General features: G+C 44.6%; 1 long non-coding RNA gene across 8 annotated transcripts in view; it reads right to left on the minus strand.

The window, feature by feature from the left end:
- Positions 1–16,850, minus strand: part of LOC133244359 (uncharacterized) — a 30,890-nt gene extending 14,040 nt beyond the window's left edge. Inside the window, exons 1-7 of one of the 8 annotated variants that reach the window (XR_009735376.1) lie at positions 16,099–16,850; positions 11,706–14,992; positions 8,198–8,339; positions 7,408–7,594; positions 6,857–7,067; positions 6,598–6,714; positions 4,031–5,020 (exon numbers count right to left, since the gene is read on the minus strand). This is a non-coding gene — a long non-coding RNA (uncharacterized LOC133244359). Of the gene's footprint in view, positions 1–4,030; positions 5,021–6,597; positions 6,715–6,856; positions 7,068–7,407; positions 7,595–8,197; positions 8,340–11,705; positions 15,756–16,098 lie in introns of those variants that run through there. The other 7 variants (XR_009735378.1, XR_009735377.1, XR_009735380.1 and 4 more) reach the window with 7 other exon arrangements.
- Between the last annotated feature and the right edge of the window lie 1,910 nt (positions 16,851–18,760).

Below are 18,760 nucleotides of genomic sequence, written 5' to 3' on the forward strand. Positions count from 1 at the left end.
GTAGTGAATCTGTAAAGCTTAGGCCAAGTGATGGTCCAGGTATAAATTAAAGAGTATGGTAAAATGTGTTGTTTGCTACTCAATATGCATCCCCCTTCTCATAACACTACCTTGAGTTTCTTTGGGAAGCTAGCAGCTCCTTCTGTTCACAGTGATCTGGTTCAGATGGAATTAAGACCAACCCTAGCTCTAGGGTGGGTTTTCAGCAGCCTCAACAGATCCCACTCCCTGTGTTTGGTTCAGAACTGTGCAGGTGACCTAAGCTGGTGCAATCCAAGAGACCTACAGAACAGGCAGATAGAATCTCCCCTACTATAAAGATGCACGTTAAAAGCAGGTTAGCTTGTTTTGCTACCGTAAGGGGAGCCTGCCTGAGACTGGTGACAACTCAGAGGAAGCTGATTGAATCTAGATTAAGCCAAACCCATATATCCCTGTGTAGTGCTCAGTTACATTACCCATTACATTCCTCTTTTTTCCTCCCTTAATCAAGCTTGTGTAAGTTAGATTTTCTGTCAACTGTCAGAATTTAATACCAGGAAATGAAGCATGGCAAGTTGCAGCCCCTGGATTATAGAACTGGATGAATGAAGATAGTAGAACTTCTGGGTGCTAGTGAGGATTAAGTTGGTCTGTAAAAGGAAAAATAATCTTAACGGGCCCTTTATGGACAGTTTGTGGAAGTTGCACACAGCACTTCTGTTGATATCCCATATCCAGAACTTGGCTGTATAGCCACACCTGCTTTCAAGGGAATGGGAAGAAGTCCTTCTGATTGGCAATGTGCCTAACTAAAAATTGTGGACTCTTCTTACTAAGGAGGATAATTAGATGGGTATTGGGACAATAACAGTCTTTAACACAGTCAGTTATTGGCAGTTCTTGGTTTGTGGTAAATTGTTTAATGTACACTGGGATTTTCAGCCCATGTGACTCTCTGGGCGGCAGCATTCAGGGACTTGGAAAGTTCAGGTTGTAGGAATGTAGTGGTTGCAGGTTGAAGCCTCTGTACATTTTACAAGAGCTAATGCCTCTAAAACCAAGAAGGAATGAAATAAGGCTTTGCTACAAAAAACAGTTTCTGCCTGTGACCCAAGTCAACTGAGTGTATTCATCTGGATCCTTTGCTGAATAGAAAAGCCAGATTCCTTGTAAAGTTAAATTAGTTTGAGCAAAAGAAAAAAGAAGGGAAAAGTACAATAAAGACAGATTGTTATTGTTTATTCGCTCGGTCATGTCTGACTCTTTTGCAACCCCATGGACTGTAGCCTGCCAGGCTCCTCTGTCCATGGGATTTCCCAGGGAAGAATACTGGAGTGGGTTGCCATTTCCTTCTCCAGGGGATCTTCCCAATCCAGGGATCGAACCCTGGTCTCCTGCATTGACAGGAGGATTCTTTAGCCACCTGGGAAGCCCAAAGAAAGATTAGGACCTAGAATAAGTGTGATCTCCCATACCTCTTCTAGAATCCTCTTGCTGCACCCTCCTGACCTGTCAAAAGGGACAGCCGTGCCTCTTGAACAGATGCAGCGGGTGTGCAGCCCTCCAGCAAAGGAAGAGTAGCTCCAGGTCATTGCATTGCATTGCCCCCAAAAGAGACCAATATAGAGGCAGAAGCCAGTAATTTACAGCCACCCCAAATCTGTGTTCTAAATGAAGCTATAAATCAGCTAGATCTCTACTTTTATTACTAACTCATGGAATTGACCTGTGTATTATCAGGGTTATCCAGAGAAGCAGAACCAATAGGTATATATGTAGAGAGAGAAACAGATTTATCAGGAACTGGCTCATGTGATTATGGAGTCTGGCAAGTCCCAAGATCTACAAGGTAAGTGCTCAAGCTAAGACCCAGGAGAGCAGATGTTTCAGTTTGAGTCTGAAGGAATGTCCCTGTTCAAAGGTAGTCAGGCCAGAGGGATTCTGTCTTACTCAGTGGGTGGTCAACCACTTGGCTCTAATCAGGCCTTCAACTGATTGGCTGAGGCCCACCCACATTAGGGAGAGTAGTCTGCTTTACTGCCTCTTCTGATTTAAATGTTAATCTCATTCCAAAATATCCTTACAGAAACATCCAGAATAATGTTTTACCAAATATCTGGGTACCCCATGACCCAGTCAAGTTGATACATAAAATTAACCATCAAAACCAGAAACACATAGATGGGAACCAGTCTGAAAACTGTCCTTGGAACCCCTTGCCCCACCACAGATGCACTCCCATTTATACCAGAGAGCAATGGTATTTAAAGCTGTGCTGTCCTATGAAAAGGCTCTCTCACAGAAACAGGGGAAAAGGGGATCCTCTTAGAAAGTGCAAACTGAGGCAGCCCCAGACCACCATTTCCCTGCAAAATAGGGAGTCTTTGCCACTTTTGTCCAAAAAGATTGTAATATGTGTGAGGCCTGGTAGCCACTGGATGTCCTTTGCAATTTGGAATTTTTCTGTTTTCCCTGTCCTAATATACATAGGGTGTGGCTTAACTTCTTATTTACCCACAGATCACTGAACAAAGAAGAATCACTTGACAAGATTTGCACACTGACATGAAATATTGAACTTGGATCTAGCTTTAGTAATGGAGTTTCACATGATGTCCCTGTAGAGAAGTATCATGCCCTGTGTGTGTGTGGAAGCCATGGGTTGCTGTCAGGCAGCCGAAGGCTGGACCAGGCAACATTTCTGAGTCCTGTCTGGTTCTCCACATTTCCTCTGAGAGCCACTTCCCCATATCCTCAGCTGCAGGGCTGGTTGGGATTGATGCCCACCTTCCCATTCCGTCTCAGCCACAGTCATTGGTTCAGGAATGGGCATGGAAATCCATACCAGAGTGAGCCTCCAATTTTTGCTAGGACTGCTAGAACTCCATCTCTCTTCCTCACTAGCCTAACTCATGGGGATGTCACCATTTTTGCTGCCACAGGGGACCCAGCGTGAGAAACTAGAAGCAGAGTTAAGAGATGGATCCTGGTTATAACATTTTGCTTTCATTTTGGAGTCATTCTGGAGGGCTTTCCCCTCATTTGCAACAACAACAAAATTTCCTAAGTGACATAGAGAATGTGAGGAAACTCAAACAAGCACCTCTTTTTAGTGGTCTTGTTGTCTTTTCCAAGGAGCTTTCTTTCCCCTGTGTGTCATGACCTTTAAGGTCTCTGCAAAACCACAGAATTGTAGGATCTTAGAACCAAAAGGACCATAGAAATCAACTAGTCCAGGACCTCGAAAGACGCTTCAGGGGTTTAAGCAAGGTGATTTTTATGTGATTCATGAAAATTTTTTTTATTTTAAAAAATATAATTATGAATCCTAGTAAAATATAACTAGCATTTTCACATTAAACTTGTGATTTAACAGGTTTCGTAATCCTTTTACTGAAGGGAAAATTGAAGCTTTGAGAGATTACTGGATGTTTTAAGGATTGCCCAGATGGTGAATGAAGGGTGAGAGATATTAAATGGAGAATCTTATAACTGGAAGGGAGCCTAGAGGTCATGAAATTACCCTTGCCCACCTCCAATTTCAGAATTTATCTGAAGCATCTCACAAGTGGTCATCTAGCCTCTTTTTGCATATCCCGAGGATGGAAGTTTATCACCATTAGAGGCAGCACATTCTGTTTTGGAAGTTTTGATAGAAAAATTCTCCCGTATACTGAACCAAAATCGGCCCCTTGAAATTTCTTTCCATTTGATTCCAGTTTTTCCCTCTGAAGCTACTCCCTGGCTTCAAATGTTTCAAGACACTTAATCCTGCCCTCTTCCACTTTTCCCTCAATACACACATCAGATCTATTCATGAAATGTGGTTTTCTCACTTTTTTTTTCTTAATTTAACACCCAGATGTCTTTGTTACTATTAAAGCTGTGTGGCTAGAACATGACTTAATACATATACAGTGTAGACTAAACTAGAGCTGTCCCCCGCTTTGTCCTAGACTCTATGTTTCTATTCAGGCAGCCTAAGATCACCTTATCCACGGCTGACCATGAAGTAACAACGTCCATCTTTGTTCGCCATCATTCTGCAGTCAGCTGACTAACTGAACCTCAGTTCATGACTTGTCATTTGTTCTCACTCATTTTCATTCTATCATTTCAGCTTGTTGAGATTTTTTTCCTTTTGGTCTTGATTTCTATCAGCCAATAAATCTAGGAATAACAAAGTATGAGGGTGTCCCTTGAAACTTAAAAGTAATTTAGAGTACCCAAAAATATGGTAAATGTAGAAAATAATAAACATATACAAACTAGTATCCCAGAGATTGATGTAGACTGAAAATATTAATGGATTTAGCATGTATCAATGAGAGATTAGGAGATACTTAGGCAGGTGCTCAACTTTTTTAATATGATGTCCTAACCTTGCCTGTCTAATGTTTCCGTTGGTCAACACCAGAGGCAGACCGTTGAGTTATATTAGTTAAAGGTTTAGCTCAGCATGGGATTTCTTACCAATTTTTCCCTGTTGCAGAAATAAATCTATCTTTGGCCCCTGGGGCCAGTCCAGGATACTGATTGAAGGAACCCATTAGTGAATTAACTAGAACTGAGTTCAAATGCTGACTCTTTGACTTTCTAGTCCTATATCCTCTCACAAGCTGCACAGCCTCTCCGAGCTTCAGCTAACCCAGGAAACAGCACGGTGCCTGTCTCAGGCCAAGAATTACATAGAGTAATATATATAAAGCATCTGGCACATGGTAAACACTTAACATAAGTGGCTATGATTGTTTCTAATTCTCTTAAAACACACACGAAATAATTAGAGGAGTTGAAAATAAAAGTTAGCCCATGGAGACTGGAGCTGTCCATCATGACCTTGTGTACCTGGGTGAGTCAGCTTCTGTCTTGTACTGTCATCAGGACTCTGACAATTTGGTGGAGAAAACTCCTAACCACCCAAAGGCTTTGCATGTTGGGAGGAGCAGTATGAGAGGTTCAGAAGCAGCTTTGATGAAGGAGCCAGCAGAAACCAGCTGGAAATGTTTCCTCCACCACCAGGCAAATGCAGCACTGTCTGGAAGGAAACACAGAAGATACCCGGCCACTAGAAGGTCACTCACTCCTGTGTCACCTGCAGAGTCTTAGGGGACTGAAGGCTTAGGAGTGAAGAGCAAGAAGAGGAGTGGAAGGTAGGCTGTTTCTCTCCCAGTATATTTTTTCCAACCCTGGATTTGCCAGCCCACCTGAATGCAATTCTGAATGTAAGGCAGTTGTGGGTACACGTGTCTGGGCAGGCACAAGCTTCTAAGGATCATGCTTTCAAACAGTAACTGGGCTTGCCAGAGTTGGCCGAGGGTGGCCTCATCTGATCTGAGGATTATTGTCAGGCAGGAGGGGTTTAAATTTTTAAATCCCAGATTTTTAACACATAGGAAAACACCTGGCTTCCTCTGAAATGAATGGCTTCAGTTGGCTTCCTTTTTTTTTTTTTTAAAGAGTGATTAGATTTAGTGCTTTTTTTTCTCTTCATCACCAGCTCTAAGGAGCACACAAGCAATGGATGTCCAGATAGATATCCATCTATGGGCCCCATTGTTAGGACTCCAAAGGCTCCCAAGACTTGCACCTTCTCGGGACCCCATGACTTACAGCACCTCTCTTCCTTGCTCCATTCCTTCAGCATTCAGTGCTGCCCCATTGAGACAGAAGTACCAACAGACCTTTTACTTGGAAGTTCCTAGGCTATTTAATTAGTCATTCATCCTATATATTCAAAGGGCATGTGTATGTGTGTCTGTTTTGCCCTTGGCCACACTGAGTGTTGTGCTTTGTGTGGGGGTTTTCTGTTTTGTTGTGTTTTTTCCCATTTACACAAGGTCACACTCAGAGTTCTTCCTCCCTGAGAGGAGGTTTCACATTCATCACTTAATCTGCCTCCCATTTCCTTCAGTTGGGATCATTCAGCCCTTCCTGAGGTGTTACCATTTTTCCATTTCTTCTTTGCTCCCTCCTTTCTTTTAATAACTCTGGGAGACAGGGAGGCACCTTGTAAAGTTAATTTCCTCAGAAGCTTTCAAAGTAAAGGCATCTCTCAGCCCAGACACCACCACCCCTCTCCACCCCTCAGCAGAGACACACACCCCTCCACGGAGCCTTAGTCACTCTGGGCTGTGCCCGCCGCCCAGGCCTCTCCATGCCCAGCTCTGTCTCAGGGGCACAGTGAATTGCTCTGTCTACTGACTCTTTGGCCTGGGTGTGGGGAGCCCAGATGGGAAGAGCCTCCCCCTTTATTTTCCCTGCACCTTCCTCCCATTTTTCGCTTCCCAGCTGTGCTCCCCCTTCCTTTCACTGCTTTCAGCTTCTCTCTGGTACTTTCAGGACTTGGGGGCTGGCTCTCTGCCTGTCCCAGGGATGGCATTTCCTCTTCAAAGGCCTGTGGCTGCAGCCACCCAGCTCTAAGGAGCACACAAGGCTTTGGAATCACTGTGGCTTTTGCTGCCTGCCTACTTGGAAGGCAGGGGCAGTTTTTTAAAACACCCCTTTGGTTTCTTGGGGTGAAGCTTTTCTCAATCTTGTTTTATTTATGTGAACACGATCTGTGGCTTTTGAATGTTTGTGTTAATGGACTAAGCTGAAAGCGTTTCCTCTTACCGGAGAGAGGGCCCCGCACAGCTGGGGGCCAGGCTGCTCAGCTCCGGCGAAAAGTGTCCCAAGAGGAACAAGTTGTCAGCCAAGGAAGTCTGGAGACTGAGAGAAATTCATTGAGACCTGCATGGGCAACAGCGGTCAGAGCTGGGATCATAGACTGGGCCACAGAGCTCAAGAAAAAATCTTTTGATTAATAGGGAAGACTGGACTGGAGGCAACTAGATTTTTGCAAATACATTTTTTAAATTGTGCATATATTTACCAAAACTGTGGTTTTCAACAGCTTGGGTGTCTGATCTTTCCAGCCATATCCCCAGCCTTCTGAGTTACTCCTGGCAGTGTAAAGAAATCCAGCATTTAGCTGATTCCTGAACCATCTGTCCGTAGGGGAGCTGTCATCTGAAAGTGTAGCAGAGTTCTCAGCCTATTGACATGCTTCCTGTGTGTTTCCCTTCCCTTCTTCTCTCTCCGCACTGCAGATGGAAACAGAAACAAAGACCCAAAGGATCCACTGAGTATACGATCTTTCCATAGTTAATGATTGGACATCCTAGTGCTGGTGTGAGGAAAGGAGGCAGGAGAGGGGCAGGTGGCACCAGAGAGGACAGTGTGGAGGGAGGAGGATCCTCAGATTTGCCATGAAGACGGAGGAACAGAGTAGAAAGCCTCGGGGCTGGGGTAGAGTAGCCTTGATGGGCTACTCATCAAGGGGTAGACCCACCATCCCACCAACAACAGCCCATAGCCTGTGTATCCCTGTGTCCAGTGGCCCCAGAAACCTGTGAGCCCTTGAGCTAAAGGTGGGAGACTTACCTGGACAGTCTGTGTGAGGATGTGGGCACAATGAGGAACATGTCTCCCTGCACACAAGACGGAACTGAACAGATTTAGTTGAGAATCCTTCTATGACCTGGGCCAAACGATGGGTCCGCCAGCAGTGCTGCTTGAGTTAGTAACCTCCTTACAAGCAGGGGCCAGCTGGTGCTGGAGCAGAAAAAAACTGCAGCAGAAAAGAACGGATGTGGGGCTCCATGGGAAACAGTTCTTGAGGCAAACTATTCCAGAGTTCCTTTATTTAAGATATGAGTTCAATGTTGGTGACCCATCTATTCAATCTTCACCCTCTCCTTGGACATCATCTTCTAACTCCTTGGTTTAGTGACCACTGAATCTCTCTTCTGACCTTCAGACCTGACCTAACTGCTTACTTGACATGACAATCACACATGTACTCAGTGTAACACATGGCCAGTTCATTCTTTTCTCTACTTCCCCCTAACCAGCTCCCCTGGGTCATCACTATTCATTCAGTTGCTCACACCAGAAATATCAGAATTATCTTTTTCTCTTTCCTTTTCCCTAATACTCCAACCAGCTACATGATCCTATTCATTCAGCTTTCTCTCTTTATTCTGTCCACATCTCATTCTCTCTTTGGCCACCAAACTAGTCCAAGTTAACATCTTTTCTCATCCAGCTACTACTTTGGTCCTCGGACTGGTCTCTTGGCTTCTCTTCTTATCTCCGCATAGTCCATGCTCTATGGACTTAAAGTACAAATTAAAATAATGTATCTAAAATACAATCTGATTGTATTTCTTACCTGTCCAAAACCTTTAAGTATTTTATATTGCTTTTCAGATAAAATCCCAAGTCCAAATTCCAGCCTTGCTTCCTCCTTCCAGCCTCATCTGTTACTAGGACAGAGACCTTATCTTTCCAGTTCATTGCTGTTCCTTCAGCACCTAGAACAATGTATAGCACAACATTGCTTTCTATAAGTAGTAGTTGGATGAATGAATGAATAAATAAATGAATACACAGAATTTCTATGTATTCAAGGATAACCAAGTACAATGCAGAGTGAGAGAAAGCCAATATTATAACCCCTCAGGAAAAATTTTTATTCTAAGACTTCAGTGTATTTTTTGCTTTTGGCTGCACTAGGTCGTCATTCGGTGTGCAGGTTTTCTCTAGTTGCGATGCTTGGGCTTCTCTGTTGTGGAGCACAGGCTCTGGAGCACTTCAGTAGTTACTGCACCTGGTGCTCTAGTTGTATTGAGCAGGCTTAGTAGCTCTGTGGCATGTGGAATCTTGGTTCCCCATCCAGGGATCGAACCCTCATTCCCTGCATTAGAAGGCAGATTCTTTTTTTTTTTTTTTTAGTAATCTTTTATTTTATTTATTTTTTTATATCCTTTTATTTTTTTATATATATTTTTTATTTTATTTTTTAACTTTACAATATTGTTTTGGTTTTGCCATATATCAACATGAATCCGCCACAGGTATACACGTGTTCCCCACCTGATTCTTAACCACTGGACCACAAGGGAAGTCTTGACTTCAGTGTTTTGATCCCAGGGCTGGAATAGTAGAAAATACTTGAGAAAGCATAGCACAAAATGCAAGTTGAATAAGTTGGTCTCCGTTATTCTGCCCCATGGGGTCCCCATTCTGGATATAAGCAGCTTGCTATGCTATCTAAAAGATTATCTATGAAGACTGTGGGAACTGAAGGGTTTACAAGGGGAAGAGAAGAAGTGGCATTTGGAAAGATTAGTGTAGAGGATGGTTTTGTCCTGTTTTGGTTTTGGCTGACTAGCATCCACTTCACTCCCTAACAATACCCCAGTTTTCTTTTGAAGAAGGATCTCTTCCTGTTGGATTCAGTCTATTGGGATTGTAATTAAGAGCCTGCCTTCCTTTGAGGCCCAAGTTAAACCAATAGATGCTTTCTCCCTAGAAGCAGACTCTTGAGCACAGAGATCAAGAAATTTAAAACATTTGCTGTGTGGAGGAGACCTTCCAGCCATACCATGCCTGCTATGAGACCAGCAAGGTCTGACTGGGGGCCGGTCATCCCATTAATTAGCCCAGTTGTGGGCTCTCAACCATTACAGAATAAACTTATTATCCATAATTTCGTCAGAGTTGTTTCTGTTGTTTGTAACTGCTAGCGTGATAATGTTGGCACAAGGGAAAATTATCAAAATACATTTCTGACATCTTTGAATGTTCTGGGCCAAAGCCATTATGTAAAGCCAAGAATAAACACCATATGCAATTTGACCTTGGGAGTACAATTATGACTGACTTTCCTAACACGGAAATGTGTAACATTCAAATATGGATCTTCTTAAGCTGTGCTTAGTAGCTCAGTCATGTCTGACTCTCCTCTGTCCATGGAGATTCTCCAAGCAAGAATACTGGAGTGGGTTGCCATTCCCTTCTCCAGGGCATCTTCCAACCCAGGGATCAAACTCAGGTCTCCAGCATTGCAAGCTGATTCTTTACCATCTGAGCCACCAAGGAAGCTCTCTTAGAGATCAGTAGCTGAAAATATCACACTTTGGACTGGTCATCTGTATCTAAAAGAAATACATTAAAACCACTTCTTCAACTTTGTCTTTCATTGTACCCATAGTAAAAGACTAAAAGTGATCAAACTTACTACTGGTCTGCTGCTGCTGCTGCTAAGTCACGTCAGTCGTGTCCGACTCTGTGCGACCCCTTAAACGGCAGCCCACCAGGTTCCCACATCCCTGGGATTCTCCAGGCAAGGACACTGGAGTGGGTTGCCATTTCCTTCTCCAAGCAGGAAAGTGAAAGTGAAGTCGCTCAGTCGTGCCCGACTCTTCTCGACCCCATGGACTGCAGCCCACCAGGCTCCTCTGTCCATGGGATTTTCCAGGCAAGAGTACTGGAGTGGGATGCCATTGCCTTCTCCATTACTTGTCTGGTAAATACAAATTAAAATAAGTACCATGCTCTTGCCAATCAGTTCTGCCAAAATTTAAAAAAAAAGAAAAAGGAAAAAAGCAGGCAATATCCATTGTTGATGAGAATGTGAACAAAGGGCATTCTTTCATAGTAGAAGTACAAATTGGTCAGTCTTTCTGGAAAGCAGTTTGGCAGTATCTATCAAAATTCAATACATGTATACCCTTTGACCCAGCAGTTCTACTCTTAGAAATAAAAAGAGTAATACAGGTATAATACTGCTCAATGCAGCATTAATCTGTCCTATCAAAATATTAGAAACAACCTATGTTCCTTAATAGGTTGAGTACATTTTGGTATAGTTTCATGATTCATTCAGTAGCCATTATAAAGAATGTGGTTGCTATGTATGTAACAGTAGTTCATAATATTTTACTGACTGCAGAAAGCAAGTTATAGAATGTGAAGAGAAAATTCTTTAAAGAAAAAAAAACTTTACACAGACTTTATGTATGTGTATGTAAAGACGTCTGAATGTGTACAGAAAAGATCCAGATGGGTTCGCACTGCAGTTAGTGGTGGCTACATTTGACAAATGGGTAGGAGCATTGGAAGGGGAGAAGAGAGGAAAAGAAAGGAAGTTTGATTTTATATTTTATATATTTTGGTATATCTGAATTTTTATGGCCCTTCTCTTACTCTTGGGATTTAAAAAATTACTTTTTAATTTTCTAAAAACAGAAAAAAGGAGTAAAACTGGTAACATATAAATAAAATAATCAGATAACAAGCAAAGTAACCTTTCCAGAGGTCAAGGGTGGGTTCTAACCCACGGGTCTGGACAACAGTCTGGTCTGTCCCAGTAGGTGGAAGCTGAGGGACTAAGCGTACCTAGGTTCTCTGTAAGAGAACCACCTAGGCAAGCCAAAGGAGCTCCTCCTGGAAGCCTTTCCCAGGCTGGGTGAAAATCAACCCCTAAAAGAGTTGGAATTGCACAGCTGATTGTTTTCATTGGCTCTGCCCATCTTACCTTGAATACCTCCTCTTTTGTTCATGAACGTTAATGTGCCATCATGTTATAGCTGCAACAAGATTCCTGTCTATCTAATGAACTTAATGATACTGACGTAGGTGTCTAACAGACAGCAATTAGAACCTGTTCTGTTCATTGAGATATTGTAACACCACCAGGTACCTGTTTTTCATGCTGCCTTGTTTGGGCAGAAAGTTTATTTATTTTTTTCTTGTATTCTACTTCATTCCAAAACACATGTTATGTGAAACACACTGTTTAAAAAAAAAAAAATCATAAAATGGGGAATGAAAGAAAAATAAGGGTTAAAAACAAAGTTAATCCAATAATGAGGTAGACTTAAAACTACATTTACCTAAAGTTTTCTGTCCTTATAAGTTAAGGGTGGGCCTTCATTTGACTCTGAGTTTCCTAGTTGGCAGAGCGACATGGTAAGGTATAGGGTCCAAGTAACAGTCTTGGTTTTCCTAAGAAATGAAAGCAGAAAGATTTCTCGGTAAGCTTAAATGTATGCATAGCTGAGAAGAAAAGAATCCTACTGCAGTCTCATGGATTTTAGAGCTGAATCCTGATTGATGGCAGTCAACTTACAGTTGTTTTCCAAGGCAACAGTAGTTTCCTTCTTTTCTATGAAATAACATACCTTGAGTCACTTGGTCCCCTTGCATCGTGGTCCCTCCTCTCCAGAGAGGAATCCTTGTGCTTTCTCTCAAAGCCATAGCTTGGGGAAGAAAGCTATTTTGTTCAAGTTATTCTTGATTACTTCGGAACTTCCTAAAGCTCCTGTCATGTGGTTCCAAGTTTAACCATAGTCACTTCGGACATGAGTTTGTTTCCACAGTGATGTATGTCAGCAACCACAGAGTAAGCTTGTATTTTTATATCAATATGATACCCTTTGTTTATTTGTTCCTCAGAGGTTTCACTTTCGCTTATGTAATGGGCTAAGGCATTCTTCGGTCATTAACTCATGCTGGGATCTCCTTTTCCTTTGTATCTCTGATGCGTCATATTCTTGACACTTGACTCCTTTGGATCTCTGAGATACAATGCTCTGAGTTAGTGGGCAGGAGTGGGTGAGAGCCAGATGACATGATGACTTCTCCACCCTTCCCCACACAAGAACCGCCTGAGTTTGTCACTGAGTCGTTTCTGAACTCAGACTTTTGACATCCGTCAAAAATCACATCACCTTAAAACTACGGCAGCTACCAAAATCATCAGGGTTACATGGGCCTGGAAGACTGTAAGCTCCCATGCTGAGTTAAGCAATGGGCCCAAAAGAGTCTCCTAAACTCCAGAGTTCCATTGACCCTGCTCCCACAGAGTCTGTGGCTAAAAGTGGTCAGTCCCCCATGCATACCCCCATCCATACCTACACTATAGGAGGATCTTGAAGGAAACATAAGCTGCAAAATAGGAACACTCCTTGGCTTGGGGCTCATTTTCCTGAGCTCCTCCATATTCTCATATATAGCTATCTGCTCAGATGTCTGACAGGAATCTCAAGCTTAACATGCACAAAAAAGAACTCCTGTTTCACATTCCCACCCCACTCCCACCCACGTACTATTCTTCTACTCTTCTCCATCTGGAAAATCGCACGGCTATTCACCCAGCCACTCGACCCAAAAACTTAAGAATCATGCTTAATCCCACCTCCCCTTTCCTTCACCTTTTAAAAGAAAGTGAAAGAAAGAAAGTGAAGTCACTCAGTCGTGTTCGACTCTTTGCGACCGTATGGAGTGTAGCCTACCAGGTTCCTCCATCCATGGTATTTTCCAGGCAAGAGTACTGGAGTGGGTTGCCATTTCCTTCTCCAGGAGATCTTCCCGACCCAAGGACTGAACTCGGGTCTCCCGCATTGTAGGCAGACACTTTACTGTCTGAGCCACCAGCCAAATACAGTGTTTCTATTTCCAAAATATATCTGAGTCCCTCCACTTTTCCCCATACTCATGGCCATCATCCTAGTCCAAGCTGCTGTCATCTCTTGCCTGAATGACTGAAATCACTAACTGGGATCCCTAATCTATTCTTGCTACCACTACAATCTATTACCACACAGTATGCAGGGTGGCAGAATGCGTTGTTCCTGTGCTTAAATCCCTCCAGTGACTTCATGCTGCTCTCAAGGGGGGGAAAATGCTGTTGCTCCTGCCCATCTCTCAGATCACATCTCATACCACTTTTTGTGTCAGCTCTAGACACATTAGCTAGCAAATGAATGGTGAACGAGTGATCTGGATGAAAAGGAAAAAAGAAAAGAGGAGCAACAAGGCCACTGTCAGATTCAGACCTAAGGTACCAAAGAGGAAGCAAGCAGAAAACAATGAGAAGGCTAAGCCGGAGAGACCATCCAGCCCAGTCAATAAGCTGGGCACAGTCATGTCTGATTATGAAACATGTTAAGAGTCAGGGGCTTCCCTAGTGACTATAATCATAGATGTCCTTTCCATTTGTTTAGCCCAACCTTAGTTCAAAGTAGCATGGACATAAACTTTAGCCCTGGCCTTGACCGAAGGGCCACACACTCCACTTAGTTGAAAAAGCTCTATCAGTCAATGTGTATCAGTGAGAGTTTATACCAGTGAGGCATCGTAGAGCACTTTGTGGACATGGCCCTGATCAGCTTTCACCTGCCAAATAAGCCTCCTTTCCTTTGGGATCCCCTTCCTCTCACTCTTCAGAGTCCTAGTTCAAAGTCCAGCCTCTGTACTGATCTGAACATCTGCATGAATTTCTGTGTGCACTTCTGGAGGCAGCTGGTCCTTCCTCCTCATCCTGTTAATTTCCTTTTCTTCTCCCTTGCCCGGGTCTTCAGCAGACCTGCCGCAAACCGAGAACCCACAGGCTGCCAGGAAACAGTCCTTTTCTCTTGTCTGGAGCATAGAAATACAAGGTTAGATTTGGAACAAAGAACAGGATGACTAGATCAGCAAATGAACCCAAAACTTACAGAGATAAGATGTGCTTAGCCACCATTACAAAGGAATGTCATGGTTTCTTTCCACTTGGTTAGATGGCTTACATTAAAACTTTCAGATGTTGGGTGCAGGTAGTGCCTTTGGGACCAACAAGATGGGAATCTAATTACACATCCCAGGAGGGAATCAGCTAGCAGCTGCAGCTCATCTCAGGTCTGAAGTGTCTCCTCACCCAACTGTGAAAATGACCTAATTGTGTACAGACAACAGCAATTGTACAGGGAAAATAATACAGCAATGCAAATATTCAAACCAAATTGGAAAAGCAAAGTAAGAAGGAGCCAGAAAACATTAGATCATTCAAACTGCAACCTGGCCAAGACAGCATCTGGGCGTGCACCCTCTGTCCAGCTTTTGTTCACATACCATCCCTAATTCTTCTTTGCATTTATAGAATCATGACTCGGTATTTGCACAAAACCCTTTGTGTGGCTGCATTCTAAAGAAAAGATTTTCTCACAGTGTCCCTCCAGCAGGGGCAGAGAATTCCCCCAGTGGAATGCTTTAATAGGCTTCCAGGTCAAAAAGAGCCTTTCTCACTCTGAAGAGATGGGCGGAGGAGTGTGCACCTTTGGCCGGCGTATGTGTTTTAATTGTGTGGCCAGGGCAGGCGGTGCTCACTTTCCTTCCTCACTGGGTCATTTCCACTTTAGTTCTGAAAACAAAAAACAATTGATTAAATAAAGAACCTTCCTGACTGAACTTTGGATCCCCTTTTTGGATCCAAACAAGAAGCGGGGGTATTCCCACTCCTCTCCTCCTCCTCCCCCACCATATCCTAAAGCTGGTTTAAGACCACCTGAGAGTCTGTGTTTCTCCTGGCACAGTCTTATGGGTGTCTTTTTGGAGTGGCCCCCTACCCCCTTCTCAGGTGGCATAGGAGACACGACTGAGCACACACTCACCCCCTTCTGGGGCTTCCCTAGTGGCTTCCCTAGGTCACTCTCTCCTGCCTGCCAAAGCAGGAAACATTGGTTCCATCCCTGGGCTGTGAAGATCCCCTGGAGAAAGAAATGGCAACCCATTCCAGTATTCTGCCTGGGAAATCCCATGGACAGAGGAGCCTGGTGGGCTATATATGTCTGACTCGCAAAGGAGTCAGACACCACTGTGCCACTAACCAACCAACCAACACTGTCCTCTATAGGGAAATCACTGCTGGACAGGCTCTGGAGTCTGAAACCCTGGGCAGAACCTGCTCTGCCACTGCAGGATCTGGGGCAAAACAGATTACCTCTGAGAGCTCTGGATCTCTCATGAATTAAATGAGAATAAACAGTATTATCTGCCTCCCCTGTTTTGTCAGGATGAAATGCTATAAAGGGCTTCTCAGAGTGCCTGGCACCTAGCAAGTATTTCAGAAATGGGAGGTTTTCTTGTTATCATCACTTGGATGTTCTTCAACCTCAGCCACCCCCACCCCCTTCCACCCCCTCAGCAGTCAACTAGATACCTCAGCACAAGCTCAGTGAGGAAGCAGCCAAGGACATTCAGGTTTTAGCACCTGCTCATAATAAGTCTCTCCGGTTCATGAAAATGAAACACAGTAGCATTTACTCAGTGACAGCCACCCCCATCCCCCATGGAAACGACGACAAATCACCGCATAAACCCCAGTTCCCTAGTTTGTTTGGGATTGTCTTCATTTCGGTAGGTTCTCCATTTGTCAAGACGTAGAAAGTCTTAAACAGCTGGGGCTCTGGGAGGAGGGAGAATCAGAGGAGAAGAGCAGGGACCTCAGACAGACAAACCCGCCTTTACCTGCATCACTCAGCGCAGCCGATGCCTCCGCCCCAGCGCTCCCCAGAAGGCACACCCAGGACTGCTCCGGGAAGCATCACGACAGCCGGCGCGAAGGGGCGCGAATTACCGTCCTTGGCGCCCTAGAAATCGGGAGCCAAGCGAAATAGAGTAAAAGAAGAAAAAAAGTCCTGTATTCAAATCCCTTCACTCCACCTTCCCAGCCGAGGCAGCTGGGGCAAGTTCACATCGTCCGTGAGGCTGGAGGATTTCGTTTGTGAACGTGGCTCATGACAACACCGCTTTGGAGGTTCGTGGGGAGGATGAAATGGGACCGGCCGGCGCCATGCCCGGGGGTGCAGAGGCAGAGCGGCAGCGGAAGGATGTGCCCGCATCCCCGGTCCCTCCCTTACGGCCACCCGCGTTCCTGCGGGTCGGGTGGCGCTCGGCCTCCCCCGGGGACCTGACCCGGCTCGTCTTGCGAGCCGCTCTCCGGTTCCGAGAGGCCGGGGTCGCGGCCCCCGCGGCTCCGCGTGCGTCAAGCGCCGGTGGCCAGGGCTCCCGGGCCGGGAGTGGCGCGCGCGTAGCGGGCAGGGGCCATTGTCCTGCAGGAGGCCCGCGTCGCCCTGGCGGCTCCTCGGTCAGCGAACTGGGGCTCTGCTTAGTCACAAGTGGTACAACCCAGTTTCTGATGTGCTCAAACTCTTGCCTGCAAAGAAAAGAAGAAAATGCTTAAAGAGAAGAGCCCTCGTTTATGTTTGTATTTGTTGCCATGGGGTTCAGTTCAACTGTACACAGATGTAATTTTTTTTTTTAATAAAAAAAAAACCTTTTCAAGCTGTGTACTGCAGTGGACAAAGATTACACCATGTTTGTGTTGTAATGTTGCTATGGAAGTGCATATGATTTTATTAGGTAAAAATTTGCAGAGAAATCGAAGGAAGTTGTATGTATGCTTGACAAACATGAAGTTTCAGAAGACAGGATTCCAAACACACTAGAATTAAGAGGGTTTCTGACAATAACTTGAAATCTGGAACTGCAGTGTATGGGTGCCGCTTTACCAGCAGGGACTCTGACCCAGGAAGCAAAGGTTTTAGAGTCCAAGAGTCAACGATTTGACCAGCTCTGCCGCTTACAAGCTGTGTAAGTTAAATGGGTGAGTTACTAAGCCTTGGCTGACCTCTGCTTTCCTCATCTCTATATCAGGGAGCCATTATCCCTACCTTGCATTGCTGATATTGAGAGGAAATAAGATAACAAGTCTTGAGCTCTGTACACAATAACTGTTCAATAAATAAATAGTAGTCCTCTTTGGTGGCTCAAATAGTAAAGAATCTGCCTGCAATGCAGGAGACTCAGATTCAATCCCTGGGTCAGGAAGATCCCCTGGAGGAGGGCATGGCAACCCACTCCAGTTTTCTTGCCTGGAGAATTTCATGGGCAGAGAAGCCTTGTGGGCCACTGTCTATGCAGTCACAAAGAGTCAAACACAACTGAGCGACTGCTTTTCAAAGCCATCCTTGTGGAGTGGTGAGAGCAGTCCCATTAAGCTCAAAGGGTGTAGACTCATTCATCAAACTGTCTTTGGGGTTCTGAGGTTTGGAGCATTTAGGGAGCACCAAGGAGGTTCAGTCGGAGAAGGCAATGGCACCCCACTCCAGTACTCTTGCCTGGAAAATCCCATGGATGGAGGAGCCTGGTGGGCTGCAGTCCATGGGGTCTTGAAGAGTTGGACACGACTGAGCAACTTCACTTTCACTTTTCACTTTCCTGCATTGGAGAAGGAAATGGCAACCCACTCCAGTGTTCTTGCCTGGAGAATCCCAGGGACGGGGGAGCCTGGTGGGCTGCCATCTATGGGGTCACACAGAGTCAGACACGACTGAAGCGACTTAGCAGTAGCAGCAAGGAAGTTCAGTGCTGGCCACCCTTGGTTTTGTGGACAGTTGTCATCAGATGGGACCATCACTGAAAAGTATAGACTTCAGCTGCCAAAGGTGATCTGCTACAAACAACTAGGATGCCTAGTTGAGGCAAGTTGGTGACACTTACCAGGAGCGGCCTCCCAGCATCTGGCTCCTATCAGTCCACCCATTCTGTTTTATCAGCGGGGTCTAGAACTGCACAGACTCCAGCATGTCTAAGAGAACAGAAAATCTGTCTCCAGAGCGTTCACACCTAAACACTTTGGAGGGCTGGGCAATGATTATAATCAATACATTTTAAAATCTTCATTTAAATCTTCAAGTTAATTCATGTAGATTGAAATCTGCCAGGGGAGTATTCTACATACACATTTTGTATGGCTTGCAATTTGAAAGATTCACAGACTTGCTGGAATGCTGTCTCCCCACCCTCACCCCTGCCCCTCCCCCCACCCCAGTACACACAGTAGAGGTTGGCAGAACACTCGGAGAGCTTGTGCTAACCTTGATCAAGTTACTGGATCTATCTGGGGCTCTGTTTTCTGATCTGGAAAACGAAGTGATTTCTGAGGTCCTGCTAGACTTAAATGACTATCACTGCCATTCATTTACCTTGAATAAAATACAAGAGGTCTCCCAATATTGTAAATGTTTTAGCTAACCTACATTAGAAAACAATGAGAAAAAACTCTATATCCTCTCTCAACTTGGCATTCTAATTACTCAGTCCCTTGAAGGGCCCCCCAGAATAAGCA

The sequence above is a fragment of the Bos javanicus genome, chromosome 3, assembly GCF_032452875.1.
Source record: "Bos javanicus breed banteng chromosome 3, ARS-OSU_banteng_1.0, whole genome shotgun sequence".
Classification (NCBI taxonomy): domain Eukaryota; kingdom Metazoa; phylum Chordata; class Mammalia; order Artiodactyla; family Bovidae; genus Bos; species Bos javanicus.